Consider the following 13,946-nt stretch of genomic DNA (forward strand, 5'->3'; position numbering starts at 1 on the left):
AGAGAGAGAGAGAGAGAGATGGACAGACAGACAGACAGACAGAGACAGAGAGAGGAGCGGGGGCAGGAATGGGGATGGGGAGGGGAAGAGAAGGGGGTGGAGAGCTATCTGAATGTGTAGCCTAACTGCATTACACGTACTCAGATAGCTCATAAGCCAGTATTTCACCTAACAGTGACAAGACAGGATTTGGGGGACACTGAATTATTCTTTCCTGCATGGATTCATGGGATTACTTTGCTGAAAGGGAGGTTTCAGAAGCATCATGTAATGTTATGTCCAAATGGTCCCCTCATTCCTGAAATGCCTACAGGGTGAAATTTGCTTCATGGACTCACTTTCCTAGAACAATGGGATTTGTGTCTCGACTTCCCTCCCTTAGAGCCCCATTCCAAAGGACTTCTGTCCTGAGCCTCGACTTCCTGCTTTACTCATGCCCATGTCCACAGACACTGGGGGACAATCTGTCCTGTCTGGACAGATTGTCTCAGTCTTTGGACCATCCAGGCCCCCATGGACTACTGTATCCCATGGGACTAGTATTTCAGCCCTGTATCATGACATTATACCTAGGCTCACCAGCCAGACTGCTAACAGCCAGCACCCATGATCCTCTGCCTTCTGGACCGTTGGGAGCACACTGCCCAGATGATGCTGGAGTGGGGGGGTGGGATGGAAGTGTTATCTCACAGTTTCCTCTTGTCTCTACCCAACCAGCAACTTCCATTCCTGTCCTCCCAATAGAGAGGAATTCACCTGGGACACAGTCATAGCTCAAGCAGTCAAGAGTTTAATTAGAATGAGTACTGAAGATATTCTCTTTAGGAAAAGCGCCTCCTGAGCAGAGCAGCAGCCAAACCCAATCTCAGCAGGTATGCTAAGATTTCTCCTTTCTCGTGTATTTACTCCGTGGCACCTCCTTCAAGAGTGGCAACTTCCTGAGGAAGGGGTACAGTTTTCGTAGAAAACCATTTTATCCAGAATTCAATCTTTTACCTGTAGATGTTTATGAGAGGTAAGGGATCCCTAGAATTGAAAACTTCTCTAGGGCAAAAAAAAGCCCTACTGTTCTGTATTCTTCCTCCCCTAGCACAGGTATTCTGAAGTTGTTCTGAGATTAGCCAGCCAGTCAACATGACACCTGTCATTTTTCTTTTTTATTCTATTTCCTTGACCATCTACTTCTTTATACCCTGTTTAGAGCACTGGCCTGGCCTAAATGAAGAGACCACCACCATCTATTGCCTTTATACTCTGCTTTACAGCCATTGGTCAATCCCTTCCAGAGCTAATCTCTTGTTTGACTAAGGGCCAAGACTAATACTTAGCAATGGCTGATAAGGATGGGTGGATAAAGGCCCTGGATTCCTTGATCTTTGGGTAACAGGTGTATATTTTACATTAGCTCTCAACATTTCTCAGTGAGGCAAAGTTCCAGCTGTCCATGGACAAACCGGCTTGATGACAAATCCATGATTAATCCACGTTCTTCTCTGATTTGTATTACCTAGGATCATCTCTCTAGTAAACTATTTGCCCTTGTTAATAACTGAAGGTCTAGAGACCTAAACAAAACCACAAACTCTAGGAAAGCAAATCCTCCAATAACTGTGTATATATAAAGACCTGTCAGATCTCCCTTTGCAGGGGATTTCCCGGCCAGTGAGAAACCCTGGTTTCAGTCTCCCTCACAAATAAAAGGTGGATGGAGTGTGAGAAATTATACCCAAGGCTGATCTCTGCTGTATGGACACACGTACATGCACATGGTCTGGGGGGTGTTGAGGTGGGAGAGAGAGAGACAGGGAGACACAAAGAGATAGAGGAAGGAAGAGAGACAGATGAACACAAGCATGTTTGACTTTCATTTATTTAAAAAGGGATATGGAATTTGAAAGAGCATTCACCTTTGATAAGCTTTCTGTTGGTTGTCTATGTTCTAGAGACTGGCTTGTACTATGAAGCTAGGTCAGGCTTACCTTGAAATTGCAAGCTTCTTGCCATAGGTTCCCCCATGGGATTCCAAGCAAGTGGACTATTCAGCAAGCCTAGTCCAAGTCTTTGGTCCAAGTCGCAGTAACTTTGTTTTTAGTAGATGACCCAGACACTGAAGTCTGACTAGGGAAAAGTTTGAAGGGCTAGGAACAGGAGGGCCACCTGTAAATAGTGACTACAGGGGAAGGAAAAGATACAGTTACTATTATTCTTGGCATGAGAATAGCAGAGATTGGCAAACAAGACCACAAGTCATTGGCCCTGTGGCAAGATGGTTCAAGTGAGTCCCAAGGACACATTTAACCATCAAAACTGGTAGAGAGGGAGAGGTAGGGGGACAGGCTCTTAAATTCCAGGGTTGCAAAGTGGAGACTTGAGAGTGAGATTGTGGTTTGAAAACTATATACCCCCACCCCTGCAGCAGCAGGGCTGGAGTACTGTAATCGGACAGTCAGAGCAAGGGTTATGCTTTGCTTCAGTAAGTCCATTCCAAAGCTGCCCTGTAACTGCAAAGTAGACATGGGCTTTCTTCTCCTCTTTACAGTTTATTGGCAGAGTATCAAACATTTTATAGGGCAAGCGGCTGCCACCCGCCCAGCTGTGCTCAGCAGTTACTGCCAGCAAGGATGTTGCAGTTGGGACTCACACTAGGGTAACTTCAACTTTAAAAGCTTGCTTTTGAATGCCTCTCTTCATGCCCTTTAAATGTTGCAAATCAAAGATGCACATGGGGAGGCTGGGTGATTGGCAACCTTCCCACCATGGTGATGAGAATATAGCCCTTTGTGTAGCTAGAGCAGCTAGAGGTGAAGCAGGGGGGAGGAACACAGGCAGCTTATCCAGGGGGCCCGAAGCACCAGCTATGAGTGGAACGCATTGCCTGGCCGAGGTCAGGCGGGTGCTGAGGGTGCTTCGTCAAACTGCCAGCGGCAGCCTGAGGCTTCTTTATAGGCACTAGTGTTATTGTTCAGCTCTCTCCTTTCCTTCTACCTTTCCTGGCTTTCATATTTATCCATTTAGTTACTGTTAGAGTTCCTGCTAAGTGGAGGTACCCACTACAGAACAGATCAACAGATTTACTATATATTCAAGGAGTCCCAGGGCCCCTGACCTGCTCTAGCCTTCTCCACAAGGTGTCATCCCCTGATACTGTTTGTAAAAACTGTAAAAGACAATGTTGGGATGGCAGTCCTCTACAGATTCTTGTCTAGCTAACTTCCCTTCAGCCTCTTTCTCACATGGTGACAATGGAGTGACCCTGAACTCCTTTGGGATCCAGCAGAGGGGAAGTTGAATTGAAGACAAGGCTTAATATGCTAGGTCCGTGTGATTTACAGTCACCTGCCATGTAAAACTCAGCTGTTGCAAGCCATCTTGAACGGAGAAGTAGCTTCCACAAGTATAGAGGCACCCACTGTATTAGTTGGCCCAGCATTGTGACCCACAGACAGGGAAAGTCCTACAACAAAGAGGCTGGGAAGTGGATTGCTTAGGTAGTGTAGCCAATTCAGACCATGTAAGGTTAGCTCTGCACTCAGATGACAGAATGCCCTGACATTTCATAGTAAGCAAAACTCAATAGAAGTTGGAAAAGACAACAGTGTGAAAAACATGGTGTTTGACCAATAAGGAATGGCAAAGCTAAAATCAAGTTTTCTGAATGCTACAACATAAGATCTTAATCTTGATCATCATGCTAGAAGAAAGGTCAGGCATATTTCTCTTATTTTAAAATAAAAGGAGAGCCGGGTACGATAGCAGGCTTTGAATTCCAGAGCTTGGAAAGTGAGGCAGGAGAATCACAAGTTCAAGGGCAGTATGGGCTTCATCAGGACACACCACCTCAACAGAACCAAACAAAGCAAATGGAAACAAAGACAGAGCTCTAGAAAAAAAGAAAAAGAAAATGTGCTTACAAAAATGGTCAATAGAGATACAGTCAAAGAATAAATCTAGGAACTATGAGAAGAAATGTATTCAACTGATATCTCAGAAAATTAATACATTTTTCCTGGACTTCAAGATTGAAAAATGAATCTGTGATTTAGTTCCTTGTTATAAATACAGTATCCACTTTTAGAGTCAATTTTCTATTAATATGTTCTGCCACACACATTCTCTACTCCAGTCATATCCAAAATATCAGGGGTAAAAGCTTGATTAAGGATAAGAGGCAATAAGGAGCCAAAAGGAGTTCTGTGCCTCCTGGATATTCAGACAGTTGCTGGTATCTCCTAACTCAGACGTGTTCCAGATTAGTCTTTCCAATCGCCAACATGCCCTCATATTTAGGCATAAAGGTACCCCAAGAAATGATTCGTAAATGGTTAAGATTGGGCATTGTTTCCTGGCCAGCACAATGTTTCCAACTATTCTGGTTTAATACCAAGCTGTCCATAGCTTGGAATTTCTCTCAAGGAATCTGCCTTGCCAGAGCTAGCAACAGAGGTCAAGCACATTCTTTAGGGCAATCTCACAGAAGAAAGAACTGTTTTACACACTAGAGAGTAATGGAGGGCTTCCACTCAAGGACATTAGCTAGAAATGTTAGGTCGGAACTCCCAACTCCTTTCCTCTAGCAGAACCAGAGAATTAGCATAGGAATGCCAAATTAGCCCCAGATTCTGCCGGCCTGCTTCACAACTGGATACTTGATCTTGGTCAGTAAGATCACTGACCTTGATGTGTCACCTGCCTACGTGACTCTTGTCATCTGCCCTGCTTGCTGTATGCTACTTAAGCCTGCTTTTCACTTTGTATAGGAGGACTTGGACTTGCACTGGAGGATTCGCATGTGGGACTCGCACTAGAACTTAGATGCATTAGGACTCAGATTCATGTAGTCTGCAGTCCCCCGGGCCCAGAGCGATTGGGCCCGGGGGATACAGCACCAATCCAGAGTAGATAGCTACTGCTTTAGACCCAGTGTGTTTTAGATGGCCTCAGATGTACCTTAACTGCTGAGCTGCCAGATTTTCTATCTCTCTTTTACAATGACTGTAAAAGTCTGATGCCATTTTTAAGAAATACATTCAGATCCTGTACTTCATGTGTCGTCTCTGCCATCATTTCTTCGCCTACGCCTTGTTGACCTGACTAGGACCCTGTTTCTCCCGTGGGTTGAGGGAGGCCCAGATCGCCAGCCTGTGGCAATGTTCCTTATTGTTTTTCTAAAGGGACCTCCTGGGGCTAAGGAGATAGCACAGTCTGAAAACTGCTTGCTGCACAAGCTTGAGAACCAAGTTTAGATCTCCAGTACTTAAACAAAACTGAGCTTGGTAGTGTAAATTTGAAATCCCAGGGCTGGGAAGTAGAAACAAGAGGACCCCTGGGGCTTGCTACCCAGATATCTGCCAACTGGCCAGCTCCAGGTTCAGTGAGAGACCTTGACTCAAAAAAATAAGACCTTTGGTCTCCACACACATGATCACATATATGTATGTGCTTGCCCTCACATGAATGTACACATATTAGAACACTCACACAAATAAAGAAATCTATCTAAATTAAATAAGTTTCAAATTCCATCAAAACCAAAACCCTTCAGCAACACAATAGAGATATACAAGGAAAATAACATATAAGATCTGGCCATCAGTTTCAGCAATCTCAGAGGCCACCAGGCCGGCTAAAACATAAACTAACAATTACAGAGTGTCATCAGGGGTACAGGGCTTTGCCCTCCTATTTCTTACTCAGATTCTATATGACTGTTTTGGATCTCAGTGTGCCTTGCTTTCTCTCAACTGACCCCTCCATCCTTTCTTACATGGGAGGTGTGGTGGTTTGCATGAGAATGGCCCTCATAGGCTCATATATTTGAATATTTGGTTGTCAGTTGATGGACCGTTAGGAAAAGATTAGGAGATGTGGCCTTTTTTGAGAAAGTTTCAAAAGCTCAAACCATTGCCAATTAATTATCCATCTCCCTCTCCCTCTCCCTCTCCTGCTCCCTCTCCCTCTCCCTCCTCTCCCTCCTCTCCCTCCTCTCCCTCTCCCTCCTCTCCTTCCTCTCCTGCTCCCCCTTCCTCTCCTGCTCCCTCTCCCTCTCCCTCTCCCTCTCCTGCTCCCTCTCCTGCTCCCTCCTCTCTCCCTCTGCTTCGTATGATTGTTGTCTTAACACATATGCCTTCAGTTATTATTCCAGAGCCATACCTTGCTGCCTGCTGTCATGCTTCCTGCCATAACAGTCATGAACTCTACTATTCTTTGAATTTGTAAGCCTTAAATAAATGCTTCTTTTATAGGTTTCCTTGGTCATGGTGTTTTGTCACAGTAGTAAGAAAGTAACTAAGGCAGGGGCCTCTCAAACACCTCCCTAGACCCTAACCTCTGATTTTATTGTTAGGTTGGAAGCCCCTGCTCATCCTCTGCACAAGCCAAGAAACCCTGTCTGCTTGTCTTCCCTCAATCTCATCCACAAGGAAAAAACTCCAAGCTAACACATCATCTCTCTCTTCTGTGTTTTGGGATATCCACCCATGAGTACCCACCCAGGGGCTCAGCTTTTCTGCCTTATAAGGACATAATCCAGCTCCTAGCTCACAAATCATCACCTCCTTGCTTGACTTCTATGACCTCAACCTGAGAAATCAGTGAAGTCACCTGACATCTGCCTCTCAATAAACCTGCCTTAATATTTCTGATTTAGCTTCATTTGGTTCATTTTGTTGATGGAGAAACCTATTGTTTGTCACTTACTTCATTAAAACATCTCTCTCCTTGTTTTGTCTTCATTAGCGCATGTGTCTGTGTGTGTGTGTGTGTGTGTGTGTGTGTGTGTGTGTGTGTGCTTGCATAAGTGTGTATATCTGCGTTTGCACGTGCAGATGGAGGCGAGGCAGTCAACTTCAGGTATCATCCTTTCTTTCTCTCCATCTTACATTTTGAGATTGGGTCTTTCAATGAACCAAGAGTTGACTGCTTTAGCAAGACTAGCTCACCATGAGGCTCTAGGATCTGCCTTTTCCAGCCCTGCCCCTCCCATCTCTGGGTTACAGATTTGTAATACCATGGCCATCTCTTATGTGTGTTCTGGGTATCAAGTCCTCTTGCCTGCACAGCAAGCACTGCACTCCTCAGCCTTTCTGTCCTCTTTTTGACTATATTAGAACCATCCTGTTTTTATTCTCAAGGAAGTTATAAAATGGGAGTTATAAAATTATTCATCCAAGGCAAGACAGTGCCTTTCAAAAGAGGGATTAAGCTATCTGCTTTGACCTAACTATTCCCCTAACTTGGTCTACACTTGGTCCTTGTTTTCTTCCTACATTCCCCCAACTAAGCTATACTTGTCTGTACAGCTTGGATGAAATGATTAGGGAATGAAGCACACATATTAATTTAGAAAGAAATAAAATTTCAGGGTTCCAAGTATAAAGTGTTCATTATCTCTTCCCTGTGCATGGTACTGGTCTAGGTCCCATTGGAGGGAAGGAGAGGAGAGACTAGAAAAGATATGAGTCTTCTCTGCCACACTGAATCCATCCTGCTTGGTGGCATGAGGTTAATGGACATTTTCTAAGGGAGAGAAGAGACAGGAAGAGGGACAAATAAGCACTGACATTACTTCATTTCATAAAAGAAATCTCTCAGCTTTTCTGTGTTTTCATTCAGTGTAGTTTCTGCTTTTCAAATGTGCATTAGGCCTTTCCCCTAGCTTTGAGGAAGGGGCCAGTCTGGTGGTTCAGAGTCAGTTTCTCTCCTCTTGCCCATGGCCTAAGAGTTCCTTCCTTTCTGTTCTAAAATGACAGTGACCATTACAATGTTCTTTGCCACAATGTCCTCCAGAATATAGTTTCAATAATCACTGTCCTGATTCATGGTTGTAGATTCTGACTTTCTACTGCATGAATTTGTTCAGCAATAAGCCTTCTCACACACTCTATCTATCATCTATCTATCTATCTATCTATCTATCTATCTATCTATCTATCTATCTCTCCTCATATCCAGACTCTCACACACACTTACACACTCATACACACACTCTTTCATATCCAGACTCTCTCTCACACACTCTCACACACACACACACACACACACACACACACACACACATTCACAATACACTCACACACATCTAGAAGCTTGCCCTTTTCCTACACTGGGTCATACAATCTCAGCTACCTTATTTGGTTTTTGTTCATATTCATCTATTACCTGAAACATCTGCTGAAGGTCACCAGTGACCAATTTCCGAATGCATTTCTGAAACTCTTTCCTCTAGTGGCTTGAATGACATCCAGCTCTGTGGCTACTTCTTGTACTTGCCCGTGTCTTTCTCATGACAAGGTGATTTTTTTAAAAGAGAGAGTTTTTAAAAATAAACCACACTATGTCTAGTCAGGCTGTCTCTATTACACTGTTTAGGCTATATTGTGGTGCTTCTTCTTCAGAGGACCACTGATGATGAAAGTGAAGAAAGTGGCTGAGAACTGACTGAGTTTGCTGAACCATGCTTATACCAAGGCTGCAAAACATGGAGAGCAAGAGGACCTGAAGAGAAAGGAGCAAACGGGTTCCAAGTGTCTCTAAACCATTGTAGTAACCACTGGGCTGAGTCTTCGGTTCATTGTGGAAAAGAACATTGTAATGGTCACTGTCATATTAGAACAGAAAGGAAGTCTCCCACTGCCAGGGCCCCAGAAGCCTCTGTGGCATCATCAGGTGAATTTAGAGAAGGCACTTCTTTCTTTACCAAGTCAAAACATAGCTGGTACCCAGGCTTCAAGCACTTGCCTTCTTAAGCAGGTGGATGGCTGCCCTACCTTACACAGAAGCAATGCACTGGGTAATAGATTGTCACTGGGAACATTCAGCTAATGGGGTAGTAACATGTTTTTGTTTGATAAAGAATACTTCTGTGTTTGTAGGTTGGGAGTGATGTATGTGCATGCATGTGACAGTATCCATGCCTATGTGAACACAGAGGCCAAAAGAAGGTATTGAGTGTTCTGTTCTACCATTTTATGCCTTATTCCCTGAGTCAGGGTTTCTCATTGAACCTAGAATTCAACCTTACTGTGCCTGATCAACAAACCCCAGCAATCCTCTGTCTTTGTCCCCACAACACAGGAATTTACAAGCGTGCAGCTTTTTTAGGTGGATGCTGGGATCTGAACTCAGATCCTCATGTTTGTGTAGCAGCTGCATCTACCCACTGAGCCATCTTCCCAGCTCTAAGACAATATTTTTAGTCTTGCCTATGATCTGATTCTGAAGATGTGCAAAACTGAGGGAGGAGACAAACAGTCGAAATGGAGTGGGAGGGAGAGAGATGGGGTTTAGATAGGGAGAGAAAGATAATAAAGAAAGGAAGGAGATGAAGAGGAAAAATGGAGCATGGAAGATACAGATAAGAAAGGGATTCCTCAGCCATGTTAACCTTGGATTTTAATAATCCCTAACACACCTGGCTCATACTGTCCTGATCTAATGACTTCCAGCTGTGTCTGCCCGTAACTACCCATTACTTTTCCTGCTTTGCTTTCTACTTGAGTCTCACTTTTGTTCTAGGTGACCAAACTTCATATACTTCAGTGGTTCTCAACCTGTCCACAAATTGCACTTTCAGTGAAACTACCTAATGAACTAACACACTCACACAAAGAGCGAGAGAGAGCAAGAGAAAGAGAGAGAGAGAGAGAGAGAGAGAGAGAGAGAGAGAGAGAGAGAGAGAGAGAGAGATTTTGAGTATGAAGCCTAGGCACCTATCTATACATATTTTTTTCTATAGATATTTATTTCGGTTAGGGTTGAAAGCCACTGAGTCAGCCATAGATACCCTTTTCTTATTTCTGAAATATTGCCACTTTAGTTTCCTCTAAAGATACAGGATAATGGGTGAACTGCAGAGGTTTGCAGCACATAGACATGACTTTCTCCCTTTTCCTGGTACAAATATAGATACAAAGCCTAAAGGTAACCAGCATAATGTTATCCCTAAGGAAAACAAATGAAGAGGCTCTGCCAGAGCCTGACAAATACAGATGTGGGTGTTGGCAGCCAACCGTTAGACTGAACACGGGGACCCCAATGGAGGAGTTAGAGAAAGGACTGAAGGAGCTGAAGGGGTTTGCAACCCCATAGGAAGAACAGCAACATCAACCAACCAGACTCCCCAGAGCTCCCAGGAACTAAACCACCAACTAAAGAGTACACATGGAGGGCCCCATGGCTCCAGCTGCATCTGTAGCCGAGGATGACCTTATCTGGCATCAATTGGAGGAGAGGCCCTTGGTTCTGTAAAGGCTCAGTGCAGGGGAATGCCAGGGTGGTAAGGTGGGAGCGGGTGGATCAGGGAGCACCCTCATAAAAGCAGGGTGAAGGGGGATGGGATAGGGGTTTGCGGAGGGGAAACCAGGAAAGGGAGTAATATCTGAAATGTAAATAAATAAAGTATCCAATTTTAAAAAGAAAAAGAAAATACATGAAAACCAAAAGTGAACTCCAAATGAGTAAGCAGTTCTTTAAAACATGTTCTACACTTAACAATCACATATGGCTGCACTGTGTCTTCATAGGAAATGCCCTGTTCATAGCAAAGTTTGGATGGGGGAGAGACTCAGGAGGCCCTTCCTTCACTGAAACACTGTTTGCTACTGTTTGATTCAGGGAAAGAGGGAGTCATTGTCTTCAGCTGCTATCCACTGTTAACCCCATCAGGCTCCGATGGATAGTCTCAATTCAGTGGCCAGGCAGATAGCTCTGGTTAAATTAAATTGGAAGGAAAGTAAAACCAGAAGTCATAAATCTGGGAAGGGGACAGATGTGGGAAGAAGGGATCAATAGGGAGTGTAGGGATGTGAGTCACCAGAATGAATTATACACATGTATAAAATTGTCAAAGAACTACCTTAATAATAATAAAAAGAAAGTGCCACAGTTCATAAAATGGAAAGATGGAAAAATCCTGAACTTTGAAACATAATAAGCTTCTGCAGCAGTCTGCTACCAACTAACTGTGGGCTTACTTATGAGAAAATTGAATCTTTATTTTGTAAGCAGTAGGTAATTGAATTTTCTATTTGCAAGTAAGAGCATTTTATTTGAATTTCTGGTATTTTTTTGTTTTTTATGCTTCCTGCCATCTTAACTTTTTAAAACTTCCTTTAATATCATGAGAGGTGCAGCCCATAATAATGTTTATTGTTACAAGATATTTGATCACACTGTGAACCCCTAGATTGTGTTGTTTACTGTGAAAACCTGTTTCTATTTGTGGGGAGGCTCAACCTTAGCACACACCTTTAATCTCTCTTTGTGAAATACAGAAATACCCTTATTACACACCTTTAAAGCCAAACAACGAAGGTAAAGTTAGTTTGTAGAAGGAAGCACCTATGTTTGAAACTGATTTCTAATTGAGTGATAGATTCAGAGATCTGAAAAAATAGGATATGTCTAATTCTCACAAGAACAGAGAATAAAGAAGCTACCTAAGAGAGGGCAGGAGAGAAAGAGAGAGAGAGAGAGAGAGAGAGAGAGAGAGAGAGAGAGAGAGAGAGAGGACAAATTTACCTGGACAGTTTTACAGAGACAGGTTGTAGAGAGAGAACAAGCTAGACACAGGTGAAGGCAGAACAAGCCAGAGAATAAGAAGGAGCAAGAAGATTAGAACATATTACCAAAGTTAGTTTGAGGCCAAGCAGAGCAATTCAATCAGAGGCTGTGAGAGAAGCCATATTGAACCAGTTAGCATGGAGAGGAGTTTTGAACCAGAGTTCGAGTTGAGTTGACCAGCCAGCCAAAGATCAGAATGAACTAGGAAGGGATGAATTTATTCAACAATAAGTCGCAGAGGCTGAAAACATTCTAAGCCTAGGTAAGATTGTATGAAGGCTAGAAACTTCCATGACTATGCCAAGGTTAGTATACAGCGGCAGTAAGCCTTTGGAGATGACAATTACTACAGGAGAATAAAAGTTACTTTTACAGTTTATAGTCCAGAGGATGAGTTCTTTTATGATGAAAATACTCAATGGACTTTTTATAGAGTTAATATTGTACCAGGTTTGCAGGACTGTCATCCACAGTACCACAGATGAGTGGCTTAATAGAAGTCTGAGATCAAAGGGTCACGTTGTTTTCTTCTGGGGACTGATGCTAGTTAGTATTTTGTTAATTTGATACAAGCCCGCGTCATCGAGGAAGAGGGAGCTTCAGTGAAGAAAATGCCTCCATCAGACTGAACTATGTGCAAGTCTGTGGGGTACTCTCTTGATTCTCTGTTGATATGTGAGGGCTCAGCTCTCTACCAGAGAAGCCACCCCTGGACATGTGGTCCTGGTTTGTATAAGGAAGTAGGTTGGACAAGCCGCGGGGAACAAGTCAGTAAACAGCACTCCTTCATGGCCTTTGTATCAGTTCCTGCCTCCAGGTTCCTGAGTTCTTGCCTTGCCTTCTATTTGTGATAGACTGTAATCTGTAAGTTAAAATAAATCCCTTTATTCCCAAGCTGCTTTGGCCATGGTATTTATCACAGAAACTGAAAGCAAACTAATACAGAAATTCATGCCAGATTTGTGGGATATTGCTGTGACAGGCATGTGTTGTTCTTAGGAGGTTTGTGGAAGGCCTTTGGAACTTAGGGATGGAAAGATCCTTGAGTGCTTCTAGATCAGTGGAGTGCTCTGTGGAAGCTTTGAAGATAAGAATACTGAGAGAAATGCTAGCAATTGAGATTTAGCTTGTCAAGGTTCAGAGTGAAGTAAAGACTCTATTATTAGGCGGTTTGCATGATGATTTGAACTGAGAATTTCTTGTTTCCAGCCAGCTGGGGTGGAAGATTCAGCTTTAATTAACAATGGCCCAGCACCTCTAAAGGAAAACCTTTGCTTTACTGATACTATCTATTGGGATTATCTAGAGCTGAGAATTCATCTGTGATTAATAAGAATCCAGCATCACCGAGTTGAAATTTCCTAGAAGTATTTCTTTTGGCTCAGTACACAGAAGCTGTGGTCCAGAGGGGATCACAGTTTCATCTCAAACTGTCAGTTGAACTTTGCAATGGGTAAGAATCTCCCATATTACTGATTTCGAGGCAGGAGAGCTTCCGGATGAAAGCGGTCGTGGAGATCAGATGGGGCACTATGAGAAGCCAGGAGAGTCCATTGGTAAAACCTAAATTGTAGTGGAGGCCCCAGGGTTTGGAGAGAGCATGGGGAGAGGTGGAGACTTGGCCTTGTGAGGCAGAGTTGGAGTCCTTGAAGAGGGTCCTGGAGAGGCTACTAATGAAAGTGCAGCCTGGGTTTCAGTAGAGCCCCCAGAATACTGGAGACGCAAGGATGTCAGTCTGTCTACTGGAGGCTGTCCGTGGAGACCTTTGGCCCAGCCCCGTGGGAGGAGGGTTTGAGTGAAGGAGAAAGGGGACAAGCTGTTGCTCTGAGAAGCTGCACTGGCTGCACTGAGCTGAGCTGGCTGGTGAGCAAGCACAGGGGAGCTCCTGATGGTCAAAGCTTTAGGAGAGTGTTCTCTTCCCAGTCAGTGTTATAGGTCTTGTGACAGATGCTCTTAGACGATGGGGTGATTCTCACACACACTTATTCCTTCTGGATAGAATCTTATATGCAGTTTTGGGATGGGTTGGGTCTTACAGCAGGTGCTTCCTATTGGCTTGGCCTGAGATGCTTCATTTACATGAGAAGAGGCTTGGGGCATTGTCCCTACATGACTGATGGCCACAATTCTTTCTATGTGACAGTGACAAGGGCCTGGAGCTGGGAGCAAGAGAAGCTCCTATGCTCCTTTCAGCGTCCTTGGGGCTTCAAGCCTTAGTTTGAGCTTACCAGGCTTCCTTTCACAGTCCACTGCCCCACACAAGGACTGTGAGAAGACCACAAGAACAGCAGCAGGTGCAGAGTAGAGCCAGCTTTAGCTTACTGAGCAAGCTACGCATGCCAGAAGCAGAGCTTCCCCAATTCTTTGTAGCCTAGAAGATCATGAGA

General features: G+C 43.8%; 1 protein-coding gene across 2 annotated transcripts in view; it reads left to right on the top strand.

Moving 5' to 3' along the window:
* Nucleotides 1-6,641, top strand: part of LOC116096412 (BEN domain-containing protein 5) — a 1,197,642-nt gene extending 1,191,001 nt beyond the window's left edge. The window contains exons 14-15 of one of the 2 annotated variants that reach the window (XR_004120993.1): nt 718-872; nt 6,344-6,641. The gene's annotated coding sequence lies outside the window, so the exon portion shown is untranslated. The remainder of the gene's footprint in view (nt 1-717; nt 873-6,343) is intronic. The other variant, XR_004120994.1, reaches the window with a different exon arrangement.
* The last annotated feature ends 7,305 nt before the right edge of the window (nt 6,642-13,946 follow it).

This window comes from Mastomys coucha, unplaced genomic scaffold (genome assembly GCF_008632895.1).
Source record: "Mastomys coucha isolate ucsf_1 unplaced genomic scaffold, UCSF_Mcou_1 pScaffold18, whole genome shotgun sequence".
Classification (NCBI taxonomy): Eukaryota; Metazoa; Chordata; class Mammalia; order Rodentia; family Muridae; genus Mastomys; species Mastomys coucha.